This window comes from Oreochromis niloticus, linkage group LG5, assembly GCF_001858045.2.
Source record: "Oreochromis niloticus isolate F11D_XX linkage group LG5, O_niloticus_UMD_NMBU, whole genome shotgun sequence".
Lineage (NCBI taxonomy): Eukaryota > Metazoa > Chordata > Actinopteri > Cichliformes > Cichlidae > Oreochromis > Oreochromis niloticus.
This window is the reverse complement of record NC_031970.2, coordinates 1691102-1706115: the sequence shown is the minus strand read 5'-3', so window position 1 is coordinate 1706115 and position 15014 is coordinate 1691102. Positions and strand designations below refer to the sequence as shown.

Sequence of the window (15014 nt, the reverse complement as noted above, 5' to 3'; positions counted from 1 at the left end):
AAAAGTTCCAGCGCTCTGCGCATTACTCCAGCCTTCACACAGCTCAGCGCCTGCAATCACCTGGACCGTCTGAGCATGCTCAGTGAGGGCCAGCTGCTACACGCATGTGATGGCATTCAGCACTGTCACTCTGTGCAGGATGTCTCAGACACTAAACACTGAACCTGACCGGCTGGTTTCTGGTGACCGGCTCTAACCAGCGGCTCTGAGACACCGGAGCCTTCCACGGTCCCCCAGAGTGGGTGACGCTGCGTTTAAGAGGCGTTTAAGGCAGCGTGGAGCCTCTGAGACGAGCTGGTGTCTGCATTCAGCTGCTTGCAGGCGTGTTTTAGGGATCGAACCTCCCACACGAGCCTCCTTACACACTGACTGTGGACCAGCTCTTTATAAAAGAATCTTAACATAAATGATTACCCAATAATAATATTTTATTTACTTGTTGCCATGTTTTTAGCCTCTCTCTCTCTCTCACACACACACACACACACACACCTTTAACCATTAAAATATCCTAAAGTAGCCGAGGTGTTTTAAGACTTCCAGGTAAATCCTGGGAGTGTTTGTAAGGAGAGACACGGAAGTGTAACTGGGTATTGAAGTGTGTGTTTCCATAAACTCAGCAGGACTTTGGTCAGAAAGCTTTTCCCTCACACCTCTATGGGATCAGACAGCACTATCGCCACCTGGTGGCTTCAGGTAGAACTTCGGTGTGAGGCGCCGCCACTTCAGCTTCATTTTTCTGATCCAGCAGCTACGTCTGTGTTTTGTATCGTCTCTGGAAGACACTAAACCTGAACCAGCTCATGCGTCACAGAAACACCAACAGCTAAAGCAGCCGCTGAAAGAGGAGCTCACCTGAACTCACCTGAACCCCGTCAGCCTCACAGCTGACTGCTGGACATGAGTGGAGCTGTGGACCTGAGGGCAGCTGGCAGGTCACACCTCAGTGAGTTTCGGGGACAGCTGACAGACACGCAGTGAGCATGTGCAGCAGGCGTGAAACAGGTGTTTGGACTGACGGTAAGCAGCAGCGGCCTGTGATTGGTTGCTTTTGCAGGAATACTTCAGCTTCCCTCTGTAGGGCAGACAGATGCTCGCTGAGGAGCGTTCCCGTCAGCCTGACTGTGGCGATGTGGCCACTTCAGGGCGGACCTTTATTACTGCTTTATTACTGGGAAGTCACAGGAAGTCAGTGACACTCACCAAAATAAAAGCTCATTTTAGAAGACAAAGATGTCTCAGTTTTCCACACTTTGGTTGAGTCGTTTAAACAGAAGCTGTTTGTCTCTGAGGAGCCAAACAAAACAAAAACGAACAAAAACGATTGGTCAGTCATAAGAGGGCGTAGTTCTACCGCAGCTGCCCGGGGGGGGGGATGCCAGAAGATGTCAGCCGTGCTTTGGCTTCCCACCAATCAGCAGCAGGTTCACTCAGTGCCTGCTGACTGAGCTGCTTGGCTGGGTTTAGGAGAGGCAGGTGCAGCTCACCTGGATAGACGGTGTGTTGACGGCTCTGCAGGCCTGCTTCTCTTGTATGTGTTTAATACTTAGTGATGTGAAACAGGTGTGTGCACGGCGGTTTGTAGAGTATAAATGTAATCCAGTATTTTAGCAGTCTGTACTCGGTGTGAGTGAGAATACTCGGTCTGAAGTTCGCTGTGTTTCTGTAAAAACCTGGAGGTGAGAACAATCTGTGGTCTGTGTTTTTGTTCCTGCTGGTTCACTGAGTTTAGTAAAACAGTTTTTCCTCCCTGTTTGTCGTGTAGTCACAAAATTTAAAAGGGAAAACCAAATCCCATCTGTGAGAGAGTAACACAATCAGATAGAGGCAACCCGGACGCCCGCAGAGAGCTCCAGATGTTCCTCTCATGTAAACAACAGCTTTACCATCGACCCATTTTCTCTTTTTGGCACCCCGGCGCGTTCCCACGAGACGAGGAAGAGGGAGCGTTTCTCCAACGCTGAAGGGAGGAGGCTGCGAGCGGAGAGATCCTCCACAGACCCGACGCTGCTCCGGCACACTTTGAAGGGATGAAGCCTCGGGAGGAAGGCGAAGGTGAAGGCTCATTCCTCAGAGCTGCTGAAATAAGCCAATCACAGGGAGAGGCGGGATAAGGAGCTGCTCTGTTTTACTGCAGACATCAGTCGTCTCACATGCAGCCACGTTATTTATGGAAATCAGGTCTGAAAAAACGGGTCTCAATTTCATGCCACATGACGGTGTGAACGCCAGTGTAACGCTCGGCCTTCCTCAGTGTTGCATTATGGGTCGTTTGCAGGCTGTTTGCAGGATTTTATAGTATCTTATCAAACACACACACTTCCTGTAAAGTCACCTACAAACGCTGTTATTACACATAATATACTCAAACTTTAACTGTGACGCTTGTCCCTGTTCTTCATTTACACACTGATCACATGAATCATGTGTGCGAACGTCTCACACACAAATCTGTCATTTATTCATATTTTTAGACCATGGAAGGAGGAGGCCTGGCTTTAAAATGAAGACTACCACTCTTATTATTATTATTATCATTATTATTAGTCATACAGGTTTTTTTAAATGGGTCAGAAGATACTCTGAATTTCAATTAAATGAAAAAATATATAACTGTGTGCAAAGAAGCGTCTCCATGGAAACGATATTCAGCCTGTTTCTGTAAACAGCCGTCCCATTGGCTTAGAGTGAGTCTGGTTTAGTAACACGTGTTTGTAAGAACGTTCCCACACACGTATCAGTACATGAGGCTCTGGAGTACCTCAGGGTAGGGCTGGGCTATATCATACCGTTCACGGTAATACCGGTGTAATTTTGGGCAACGATAGGAGAATGAAATATTGCGATAGAATATGGGTAAAACACGCATGCGCAGTGCCTTTGTTTACATACGCGCATGGCGCCGACGCAGAATGAGAAGAGCGAAAGTGGATCGTTAAATGAAACGGATGAACCAGAACTGGTTTGTAAAAATGCTGCAACTTCAGTGGTGTGGAACTGGTTTAGCTTTCGTCCGTCAGATACACGACAAAGCACTATTTTTGGTAGCGCATGCTAGCGGGCCGTCGTTATTACCGTGTTGTTTGGAAAATACGGCGCACTTAAAATCAATCCTTTGATTTTTCTGAAAATCGACAGTGTCCCTTATAATCCCGCGTGCCTTATGTATGAATTCTGGTTGTGTTTACTGACCTCGAAACGATTTTATGTGGTACACGAAAATCTGTCAAATGTTTTAGTGCGACTTTGCTAAGCTACGAAGCCGCACCGCTTGGTGGATTGTCGGAGCATTACGGCTATCGTAGGCAGGAGCCTGGCGGAGTGATACGTACTGTGCTTCAACATAATATTAGCGTATTGTGTGTGTATAACCTCTTTTTAAGTTTCGTGGATATTATACATGGTTATGCTGATGATATGTCGGCCAATTTCCACTGGAAATGCCTTTTGGTTAAACTGTCAGCGAGGAATTTGCACTGTTACATTTTTATATAATTTTAATGCACATAAAAAACAGCTGCTTGTTTAAATGAAAATACATTGATGGTGTTTTTTGCACTAATAAAGTTGTGGAGTTGTAAAGTATTTTGTCTAGTGTCAATTATATCGTCAGTTATATCGTTATTGCAAATTTTCAAATGTATATCGCGATAAATATTTTTGGTCATATCGCCCTGCTCTACCTCAGGGGCTGATTTTAGATCCCTGTTAGATCCTCATGTTTGAAGCGAACATTTTCCTGAAAACACTCCGTGTTGTAAATGCGGTCTTTAAGCTCCACCGATCGCAGCGTGAACACTCGCAGCGTGAAAGCGCTCTGCTTTCTGCTCACGTGTTGTACAGCAGGCGCTCCCAGAGGTTATCAGCAGAGCCACGAGCACAGAGAGGGAAAACACTAATGCAATTCCAAATCCTTTGCATCTGTGATGTGAGTAAAAACCACGGCGACAGGTGTGGTCGCCAAGGTGACGCTGGTTTGTGCAGATTTGCAAAGTTCTGACTAAAGATGAGGCCGAAGAAGCTTTTGGACTTTTGTTTCATCCAAGTAAGGGTTTTTATTTCTAGGAAACACGAGATACCTGTTAGGTGACGTGTCATACATGCATCACACACACACACACACACACTGTGCAGTGTGTTTGTCTGAACTGATGAGACTGTCAGGCAGCGATTTTACAGATGAGCCGGTAATGGGTCTGAACATGTCCGCTGTGTGTCTGTGTGTGCGTGCGTGTGTGTGTGTGCGTGTCTGCGTGTGCGTGCGTGCGTGTGTGTGTGCGTGTGTGTGTGTGCGTGTCTGCGTGTGCGTGTGCGTGTGTGTGTGCAGGTACAGGTGTATTTAATGTCTGCCTGTGTTTGTGTTTCCGAGCCGCGGGGCTCGTTCTTCTCTCTGGCAGTTATTGTAGCGAATTCGGTGTCAATTGATGAGCTCCCCGGGGTGGACGGGTCCACAGAGGGGCTGTTTGGCTGCGCTCGCGGCCCCCGAGCTGTTTATTTCTCCCCACTCATCAACAGAAGCACCGGGAGGAAGTAATAACGGAGCGGGAGGAGGAGGAGGAGGGAGAACAAAAGAGAGGAAGGGCTGTAAAATATGAAGATGAGAGAGGAGGAGATTAGTTTTGCTCTTGGAGACGAGATAAAGAGTTTGACCTCGATGGAGTCGCGTGTTCGTGGCCGTTAGCTTCAGCGCGTGCTGCAGCTCGGACGCTGCTTTAAAAAGCACTCAGACAGTTACGCGTCAGCATCTGCCTTACGATGAAATGACGCGCGTTAAAGCGGACGTGGCCTGAAACGTGAGGAGCTGCACCTCTGTGGCTCCCACTGCTCGCTGCGCCTCCACATTCATCATCTCTAATGAGGCAGAGCGCGCTCAGAGAGACTGAAATATCTCCCTCAGCGGTGGGAGCCACAGTCCTCACACCGTCCTCCTCCACCCGTCATATATGATGCATCTGCCCCGAGCAAGGCCTCATGGGAAATCTGAGCTGAGAAATGCCTCTTTGTGCTTGAATCTTAAGTCTGACGTCATCAGCCGTCGTCTTCGGTTCCCAAACTCAAAGAAACACTGTGACATCACTGAGAGTTAAAAACACCCCAGATTCTCTCATCTCCAATAAAATGATCAGTGTGGCTGCTCTCACAGGTGTTCCAATAACTTAAACATCTGGGCACAGAGAAGAGGTTAGAAGTTAGCTGAGCTGGTTTCCATCTGCAGATCATACACCGTGATGTGACTGATTGATCAAACTGTGAGCACAGATGAAGACCAGCAGCAACGTTTGTAGGGTTACTGCAGTCGAGCTAAATAATGCACATAATAATCTGCTATGGTCAGAAACACATTAGCACAGTGAAGGTGAAAGATGAGTGTTGACTTTTTTCCATCCAATAAAAGTAAATGGGGGGTCCTGATGGGCGGAGACAACTGAAATCACACTGCAGGGACAACAGCACGTTCAAGTTTCAGGTTTTATTGTCATATACAGATAAACAGCGTAGCAACGTTTACCTGTAATGAAATTCTTTGGGGGCAGCACGGTGGCACGGTGGTTAGCACTGTTGCCGCACAGCAAGAAGGTCCTGAGTTCAATTCCACCATCAGGCCGGGGTCTTTCTGTGTGGAGTTTGCATGTTCTCCCGTGTTTGCGTGGGTTCCCTCCGGGTACTCCGGCTTCCTCCCACCGTCCAAAGACATGCAGTTTGAGGGGATAGGTTAATTGGATAATCCAAATTGTCACTAGGTGTGAATGTGAGCGTGAATGGTTGTCTGTCCCTGTGTGTTGGCCCTGCGACAGACTGGCGACCTGTCCAGGGTGTACCCCGCCTCTCGCCCTATGACAGCTGGGATAGGCTCCAGCGCCCCCCGCGACCCTGGAAAGGATAAGCCGAAGTGAATGGATGGATGGATGGAAATTCTTTGGCTCGTGTTCCTCAGCTTTACATGAACATAGAAAGTGTACAGGTATATTAAGAAAGAAAATAATAATAAAATACTAAAGTAATAAATATTAAGAGAATTAAAGCAATTTTTGATATTTACAGGTTGTGCAAAACTTGTGCAGTTATGATTTAAAGTGGTTTAAAGTGACAGTGTGTAGAGTCCAGTAACTGTAGTGAGTGTGTAATGGTGTGTGCAGAATGTCAACGGTTCAAAAGCCTGATGGCTTGTGGGTAGAAACCATCTCTGTGTCTGCCTGTGCGGGCGTGCGGCTCCTGCAGGAGTGTGAGAAGTCTGTGGCTGGGATCAGAGGGGAGGTCCGGATTACTGTGAGAAATACCTGATCGTGAGCTCCAAGTGCCCACTGAGTCTTTGGTTTGGTTAGAAGAGGGAAACATAATGTGAAGTCATGCAGCTTCAGAAGTTCCTGATTATCATTGTTACAGCAGCATAAACAGCACAGGTAGGAACCACAGGTGCTCTGTAGGAGGCGCTAATGCAGAGAGGCTTTGACAGCACTCTGAGCTACGTGTTGTTTGTGCCGACACAGAAGGAAAATATGAATGTTCATGATGTTCCTCGTGGGGACGCAGCGGCGCCGCAGCGTTTGTGTTCCCCTGTGACAGAACGGCTCTGAACCCCTTTGATTGGACCGCACAGCTGGAAACAGCTGGATCGTCTCAGGAGCTGTTGTTTTCCAGCACTTTGTGCCAGATGAAGCCGCATCACTGCCCCCAGTATGGCTGTAAAGATGAATCCCACTGATGATGGAGCTAAACCTGTTATCCTTCTCATGTGGGCGCTAAAGGAGACTCAGGGGCTCAACAAGTCGCACAAAACAAACAAAAAAACATGTGAGGAGAGATTGTCCAGCTAAAATCCAAATCAGCCAATCAGAGATCTTTAATTAATGTTAATTGACAGCTGTGTTTGAGCCCTATTAAAAGGCCAATATCAGCTCATCCTGTGTAAAAAATCTAAACACTCTTAAAGTTCATTAAATGTGTGTTTAACAAACTTTTTCTAACTCTGTCCTTCAGACGTTCACAGGCTGTTGTCACTGCAGAGCTCCAGTGCAGCAGTGCAGGCGATCGCACAGGCGTCTTCTGCATTCCCGTGAATACTGTTGTTCATTCAGAGAGGCGTGGCTGCACCGGGTGTCCTTTGGCGAAGGTCGCTGTTGTGTAATTTAACCCAGACCTCCATGTTTCCTTAAAGCTAACTAAGGTAACAAAGGGCGCCTGCTGCCCAGGTGTGATTGTGGAAATGAAGAGTCTGAAAAGTTCCTCAAAGTTTGGAGAAAAAGCGCAGCAGCGTGTTTTAGCTGATTAAACAGGATCACAAACTCATTTCCAGGCCTGATGTTGTCAGATGTTTGCCGATAACCAGCATTAAATTTACCTGTAGATGTTCCTGCTAAACCGAGCAGACGGCTTCCATCTGACAGCGTCTGAGTCTGAATCAGATAAAGGTTATCAGGAAGGAGAACGAGGACGTCTCCCGCAGAGAAACGCTGTGAGCTGAGAGGACTTCCTGCTGCTCCCCTGTGCTCGCTTCAGTCTCCGTCAGACCGGACGTCACGATGGTTAAATCCTCCTGAGAGGTGAAACCTGGACTAAACTAAAGCTCACTCGACGACTTCCTGTCGTCTCCTCTTTTCTCTGAACGTGACTCAAAGCGACTCGACTTTGTGACGTGTGGTTAAAACGACTCAGCAGAGGTGAGGAGGCACTGAGCGAAGGGCCGAGGAGAGGCCAGGCCTCAGCGGTCTGAGAGGGACTCTGGGAGAAGAAGCCCGTCCAATCATCACACACATTTAAAACGTGACATCAGGAAGTGCGCTGCACACGCCCGAGCTGAAGCGTCCGTGGCGAGGACTCATTGATGGCTGCTGAGCCGTCTCCTCCTTCAGTTTGACTCTGACTGACGTGTTTGGAGGCTGCTTCAGCAGGACGGCTGCACGCCGACCCCGGTCCATCACCCGCTCATGCTGTCACTTTTCATTAACGGCCACGGGGGCGTGTTTGAGCGCCGTGAAGCTTCACGACCGCCACGAGCTTTGATTCCAAATTACAGTGGGGACAGCATGATTGATGACTTGTTGGTGGTGATTAGATAGCAGAAAACTGTCTGCACTGCAGGCTGAACAGTCAGGAAGCATCGCGCTGAGAGTTACTTTGCTGCAGGAACACGCAGACGAGCCCGATTACAGAGGAGCTGTGAGAGTACAGATGCCTTCCAGGGTCAACGTAGCATCGCTGACTGCTAACAGGCTAATTATGGTTACAAATTATTATTAATGTTTACTAAAGTCAGGCTTTTGTGAACTGACACATGTTTATGTTCTTTATGTGTTTGTGATGGTTCAAACGATACAATAACAGCTCAGCTGGCACATGTAACACGTCACATACACGTCAGACCTCAGGTACTGATGAGGCGTCGCTTGTTGCCATGGCAATAGTGAGACAGCTCACACTAAGCATCCACATAATTTTTTACAAACCAGTTTTTAACCAATGAATCAAAAGATGAATTATGGCAAAAGCACTGCTTCACAAAGACTGTACATAAAAGATGGACCACCCAGTGGTTGTGGTCTTGTTTTGAAAACTCAGTGTTAGCGTGTAGAAATCTGCCATGTTGGTTTCTTTAGAGCCAGAACTCACCACAACTTAGCTTGTAGTGCTAACTTATCAGCTAATCACACAGTTCCCTGCTCCTCAGTAACATCCTGATAACGGTCTGTTAGTGACCTCACAGCAGCCATATTACTGGTCAGATGATGTCATTAAAAATGCTCCAACAGCACCAACACGGTCCAGTTAGCTGAGGTGAAGCCTAGCTAGCAGCTACAGCATTGTCACCATCAGCCTGTCAGTCAAAGAGGCCACGCCCATAATAATGCAAACAGATGAGTTATAAACACCTCCCAGGTGTTATGAAGGGGAATTTGTATCAGGCTGTAAATATGCTTATCCGGGCTTTAAGTCTGACGTCACTGGCCGTGTCTGGGCCTAAACTCTGCTGCAGGTCCATATATCAAACGATCACTGCGGCATTCCTGAGAGTTGAAAAACTGTCTAAAGTCTTTCATCTTTAATAAAATGATCAGTGTTCTGCTCTACCAGGTGTAACAATTGAGTTTATCATCCAGGCATCCATGAAAACGGAATTTATGACAGTTAGCAGGAAGTTAGCTCGCTAGCTTCCATCTAAATACAATGTAGCATGTCCTGACTGCGGGGTTTTGGAAACAAATTCAAACGTACAGCTCTGCTATCACTTCCAACATAAATGAAGACAGGAAACTAAACAGCAGTGACGTTTGTAGGGTTACTGAAGTTTGGCTAGCTGGTATATAATGATGTGCTACGTGACCGCTAGCGACACAGCTATGTTAGCATAACATAAACAAGCTAACTTTTTTTCCACTCGATAAAAGTTAACGTGAGTGTTCTCGGTGGTCAGGAACAAATGTAATCGCATGGCAGGATGCTGTAAACGGACCAAACTTCAGCCAGGAGAACAAGTGAGATAATCCATCCACAATACGAGGTTAGTCATTCATATACTGCTGTAGTTACATCGGAAGGGTTTAAAAACTGAGCTTAAATAAATGATTAGCGGTAATAAAAGCCGAGGGAGGTCAACAGTGATCACTGACTGTTTTAGGAGCTTTTTGAGATTAAATAGAAGAAAATACAAAACATTAAACATGTTAACAACACAAAAGCCATATTAAACGCAGACTACTTTAGGCCCGGAAGTAGGATTCGTCGCGTCATCACTTAAAGACCAGATTAGTTTAACATGGGACTGAGTCACTGCTGGAGCCCCTGCTGGACATTAGAGGAAGTGCAGCATCACGGTACAGCCCTGTGGTGCAGCTGTCGGTCCATCAGACCTTCGCTGTGTCGGTTCAATGTTTGTGATGATCAGCCTTCTTCCTTCCACCCCAAACGTGAGCCCAGAATAGCAGCAGGAACGGCCGGAGTGAGGAAACGAACTCGGAGGCAGCCGTGTTTGAATTATTTCAGCCCTCACCACCCGGGCAAAACTTCTCTCCTATGGGGAATGTTCTTATTCCGTTTTTGGTGCCTCCACATGAATTTTTCACAGTTCAATCTCACAGATGCTTGTTGTGACACAGCAGCAAGGCCTCGCACTCACAGAGAGTATCTGATGAGTCTGACAGCAGGCTGCAGTCCTACGCTGACACCGCCGAGCCAAAAATACACCATCGCATTCACCACTCGTCTCGCTTTCCCCAATTAAAGTCGGGTTCCTTGTAGCTTCGTTGTATCCATGGTAACTGTGCAGTCTCCACCTACATTATAGAGAACCCGGGAAACAGGAAGTCACACAAAATCCCATTTATTGGGCGAAAAGCTGATTCATTGACGCTCTTTTAATAGTTTCATGTCTGAGAAAGACTGCGGCACTCTCCGTCTGTGGTTTGGAAATACGGGGAAACTTTTAGCTTTGACAAAAACATGAATTCCCTGCAGCTTTTTTAATGATTTCAGCTGAATGCTCCCGAATGTTTTCAGTCTGAATGAGCAGAAACACTGAAATTAGGCACCTGCAGCATTTTGCTGTAAAATTAGACCTCAACAAGCCAAAAAACACCCGAACCCGGGAACATACATCCCACTGCTGCACAGCTCCTGGACACTGGGAGCTGTGGTTTCAGATAAGACATGACTTAATGCAGCTGTGAGGTCATTTGTACTATCTGTGATTTTATTATGTATTTGGTGTGAAAGCACTGCAGGTGTTTTTTAATCAGACTGGTTTTTGATCCTTTCCTGTGTTCGGTCCGACGGAGGCTGAAACACACGACAGTAATGTGACAGTAGTTGAGCGCCTTGGTAAGGTCGAGCACCTTCCTCCCTCAGCTGTGATCAGACGAGATTTACTGCCTGCTTTATTTTCTGATTGGCTGCTGTGTCTCGTTCTTTACAGCCTGTTGCTTCTTCTTCACGCCTCCTGTCAGCTGACGGCCTCAGCGCCACATGTCGCTGTAAATTACTCACAGCCAAGCTGTTTGTTTGGGGCTGACGCGTTCAGAAATATAGAAAAAGGACGGTTTCATCATATGACGAGCTTCAGACCAAAGAAGATGAATGAAACCTGAAAGCCAATCAAACGTGAGAACAAACGTGGGAGCTGATCTGCAGTTGCAGGAGGAAAAACGGCAGATTAGTTTTTAGGTTTGGAAGCACTGTGCTGTTACGGCCGGTCATCGTTCCACAGCTTTGCCCTCAACTCAAATAGCTCTCGGATGGATTGTTGTGTTTCTGTAAGCATGCCTCGCCCATGGATGATGGATTGTGGGACAAACTTTGTGAAACTTCTCTTGTTCTATTTCTTTACGACCAAAACCTTCAACACAACATCTGACAGCAGGATGCCAGCATGATAATCATGACTGTTTAGTTCTCATATTATCCGTCAGTTGTGTCTGTGAGCAGAAACACTGATAAAAGCTGGAGTCTGCTGAGCTGCACTACAGACGGAGTTTGGATAAACCGAGATTCAACCTGACACGAGGGATGTTTTTTTGGCGTATTTTTGGCGTATATTTTGGCTCAGTCATTAACCAATGAGTTAACAGTTTCAGGAAGTGATATCATGGGAGTTGCATCCATGTTTCATGGTGGGCTTTTTATCTCAAAGCTGATACTTTCTTTTCTAGTTGTGTTGAAAAATGGTGAGAGAAGAAGTCGATTCCAGAAACAGCGGTACTGATCAAATCTGTGACTGATGTTATCATGTTTGCCTGTGGTTTAACCTCCTTCGAACTCCTTCATGGCAGCATTTTTAATATCTTTGCTATTTGGGCTGATTGGGACCTGATTAATGTAAAAACAAAGAATTACCTGATTTTTTTTTTTTTTACCTGATTTTTGCTTCTGAGAAAAATGAGATCCACACATGAGGACTAGGGATGGGTACCGGTGTCCGGTGCCGTGATGGCACCGGTTCTGACTTAAACGGTAGTAACCAGACCGAAAAGCAGCGCACATTTCGGTGCTTTTTTTTTCCTGAGCCAATTCTAGCCAATCATTTTACGTTTCCGAGGATAGTAGGCGGGGCCAGGTACGTACGTTCTTTTAGAGCAGAGCTACAGATTAAAAATGCCCAAGGCGAAGCGATCAAAAGTCTGGCTGTACTTCACAGCAAAAGATGCAAACTCAGCAGCCTGCAACAAGTGCTTTAAGCTGATACTGTGATACTGTCAAAGGAGGTAACACCTCAAATCTGATGAAACACCTGGCGACGCATAGCGGGTTTTTTTAAAGCCGAGAAATGCGCCGTGTTTGATAGCTTGCTGCGAGACCTCACACCGAGCACATCTACTGCGGGTGTGGTGCCTGTTAGCGGACCCGGAGTTAGCAACATCCCCCAAAAACCCGAAGAGGAGAGTCCTGGCCCCTAGCCCTGTCAGCGTAGCAGAAATGATGAGGATGATGATGGCAGCAGCAGCCGTTCTTCTCTGCGTGAGTAGCTTCATGTTGTTCGTGTGTAATTTACGTTGAGTAGGCTAACCACATTATTACATTAATGCATGTAAGGTGAACTAGCAAACACCGTCGTAGTTACATGCGGCTGTCTTCTTGTTTGACGGCAGATACTCCCTTCACCCGGGCCAAAAAGGCTAAAATGACCAAAGAAAAAGTGGAAAACAGTTAAACATGAGAGGTTTTTGGACAAAGTTTGTGTTCTCCATTCTTTAAGCACCGGTTTGAGCACCGGCACCGTTTCAAAAGTACCGGTTTGGCACCGGTATCGGATAAAACCTAAATGATACTCATCCCTAATGAGGACATTGGTTTTAAATTTTGATAGAGCAGTGGCAGTATAACGTCCTCGTAAGTGGATATCAGGCACTTGTAGAGCAAAGTTTAGTATTGTGCTCTACACAACCCAAATGTGATGTCCACATATGTGGGCGGCAGGTCCTAGGAGGATAAATGTATATGATCAGGCTTCATAGATAACTAAAGCTGAGGATCATCTGCATATCAGTGAACATGTATGCGCAGGTCGGCATTTATGATGTAAAAAGTACTGATGATGGTAAATTGGTATTGATGATGTCATCCATCCCCTTCACGGTCATGGGGGGAGGAGCCTATCCCAGCTGTCATAGTGTGAGAGGTGGGGCACACCCTGGACTGTCGTTGCAGCGCCACCACATGGAGACAGGCAGCTCTCACACTCAGATTCACGCCTATGACGACAGCCAGTCTTGCGTCCCAGCTCTTCACCAGCTGAGATCTGTGGCATGTGTTTCAGTCTCGAGCCGGCGTGTTCGAGGGTTTCTCCTTCATCTGCTGCTTCCTGTCAGGCTCTAATTCAAAGCCATCATTGTCACACCTTCTTCCTGTGAGACATCAGAGTTTGGACGTGCTGTAAATTGTCACCAAACGCTGTGAGGTGCAGTATGCTAATGCACCCGACCCCGGGGCGACCGCTGCTGCCGCTGCCTTGGCTAATAAGCTCTCTCTGAGCGTGCTCACAAACGCAGCACTTTGATATGGTGCCGTTGGCCGGAGTGGAAAACGCCTCTGATGGTGATGAAAGCGTCTCAGCCTCTTTCTGATTCATCCTCTCTCAAAGCAAGCCGTTTATATCTCATGTGATCAAACACGCTGAAATATGCACGATGTTTCTGCACGCGTCTGCGTTTCCACGGAGACTTTTTTAATCACGTGGTTTCGGAGCTGCGGTCTGAGCTGTGTCAGCTTCTCAGACATGGTTTGTTTCTGCTGCTCGATGATCTGATCTGGACTCGTGTTCCCTAATAAATCATCTTCTGTGTGTGATGATGGTCAGGAGCCGAGGGCCGCTGCAGGTTTGCTGGAGCATGTCGGTGAGGAGCCACTCGCTGACTGGGACAAACACAGCTGTTACAGTTTGGCTTCTATTGATTCGTTGTTGATTCAGTTCCTGTTGGTATCAGGCAGCAGACTCACAGTCATGTGACTCAACAAACAGAAGCGTCATGGCCGCAGCTCGCGATGACACGGTATAAAACGTGGACGCAGCGACGGTGACATCACCCGCTGACTTGGAGCGTTTTCAGGATCTGACTGTCACTCAAAAGTTCTTACCCAATGAGCATGCCCGGAATAATCCTCCGTTGTAAGTGTTTACAGAGGTCAGAGGTCAAAGCAGTTTATGGCACTTTTGCACTGGCTGCATCTTTCTGAACCAGGAGCTGCATCCGTGTTTTTGACCATCAGTGGCTTCATCGTGTCTAAGTCAGCTTTGTTGCCATGGTTACAGGTTCAAAATGGCGGTGTCTTCACTGTCTACCAGCAGTGGGAAACATTTTCAGATTCACGTACTGATCTTCACAGTAAATATGAAAACTGTCCTTCAGATTAGATCAGGTCCGCTCAGAGCTCGTCCGTCCTCTTCCTCCGCTTCCTTTCCTTTCTCGTCTCTTCCTGCTTCGCCATGTTTCCCACATCGCAGCGTCAGCTCAGCAGTGTTTGTGAGACTCTCTTGTCCCGAGTAGCACCCAGCTTCCTCTCAAAGTCAGAGTGTGTTTCCTCATCTGAGCGACATCAGAGGAAGTTTAAAGATTAGCATCGGTCTGTGCTCGGCGTCCCACGCAGGCCTTCGCTCCTCTGCCTCGCACTTATTCGAAGTCTGGTTTTTTACCTTTCGGCCGGGAAGATAAAGGGTGGGACGTGAGGTCAGGGGTCCTCGGGGGAGCAGAGATCCTGTTTCTGTGTGTGGTGCACTGACGGTGGCATTTACAGCTCCTACAAAGACATAAAAGTCTCCGTCACACCTGACGTCCGAAGCGACTTCCTGCTTTTTTTAAACTGACGGTGCTCATTGTTCGACTGAAGGAGGAGCGGCTAATGAGCCGAGTTAACCCAGAGTCACCTGTTGTCCCTGATCAGGTGAAGCCAAATGACATCTGGACTGTGAGGAGGCCGACAGGATGCAGGTCCCTGTTGCATTTGCTTTAGACTCTGTACTTTTCAAAAACAAAACATAAATTCTTTCTAGAAATTAATAACTGATCACTAATTACCACAAGCAACACACT

General features: G+C 47.1%; 1 protein-coding gene and 1 long non-coding RNA gene across 2 annotated transcripts in view; one reads left to right on the top strand and one right to left on the bottom strand.

The window, feature by feature from the left end:
* The window catches only part of grm7 (glutamate metabotropic receptor 7), a 165660-nt gene that overhangs the window by 79022 nt on the left and 71624 nt on the right, over positions 1–15014 (top strand).
* Positions 6308–8220, bottom strand: LOC106096822 (uncharacterized). The gene is made up of 2 exons (XR_001223181.2): positions 7340–8220; positions 6308–7213 (listed from the first exon to the last, which is right to left on the bottom strand). It is a non-coding gene; the product is annotated as an uncharacterized LOC106096822 (long non-coding RNA).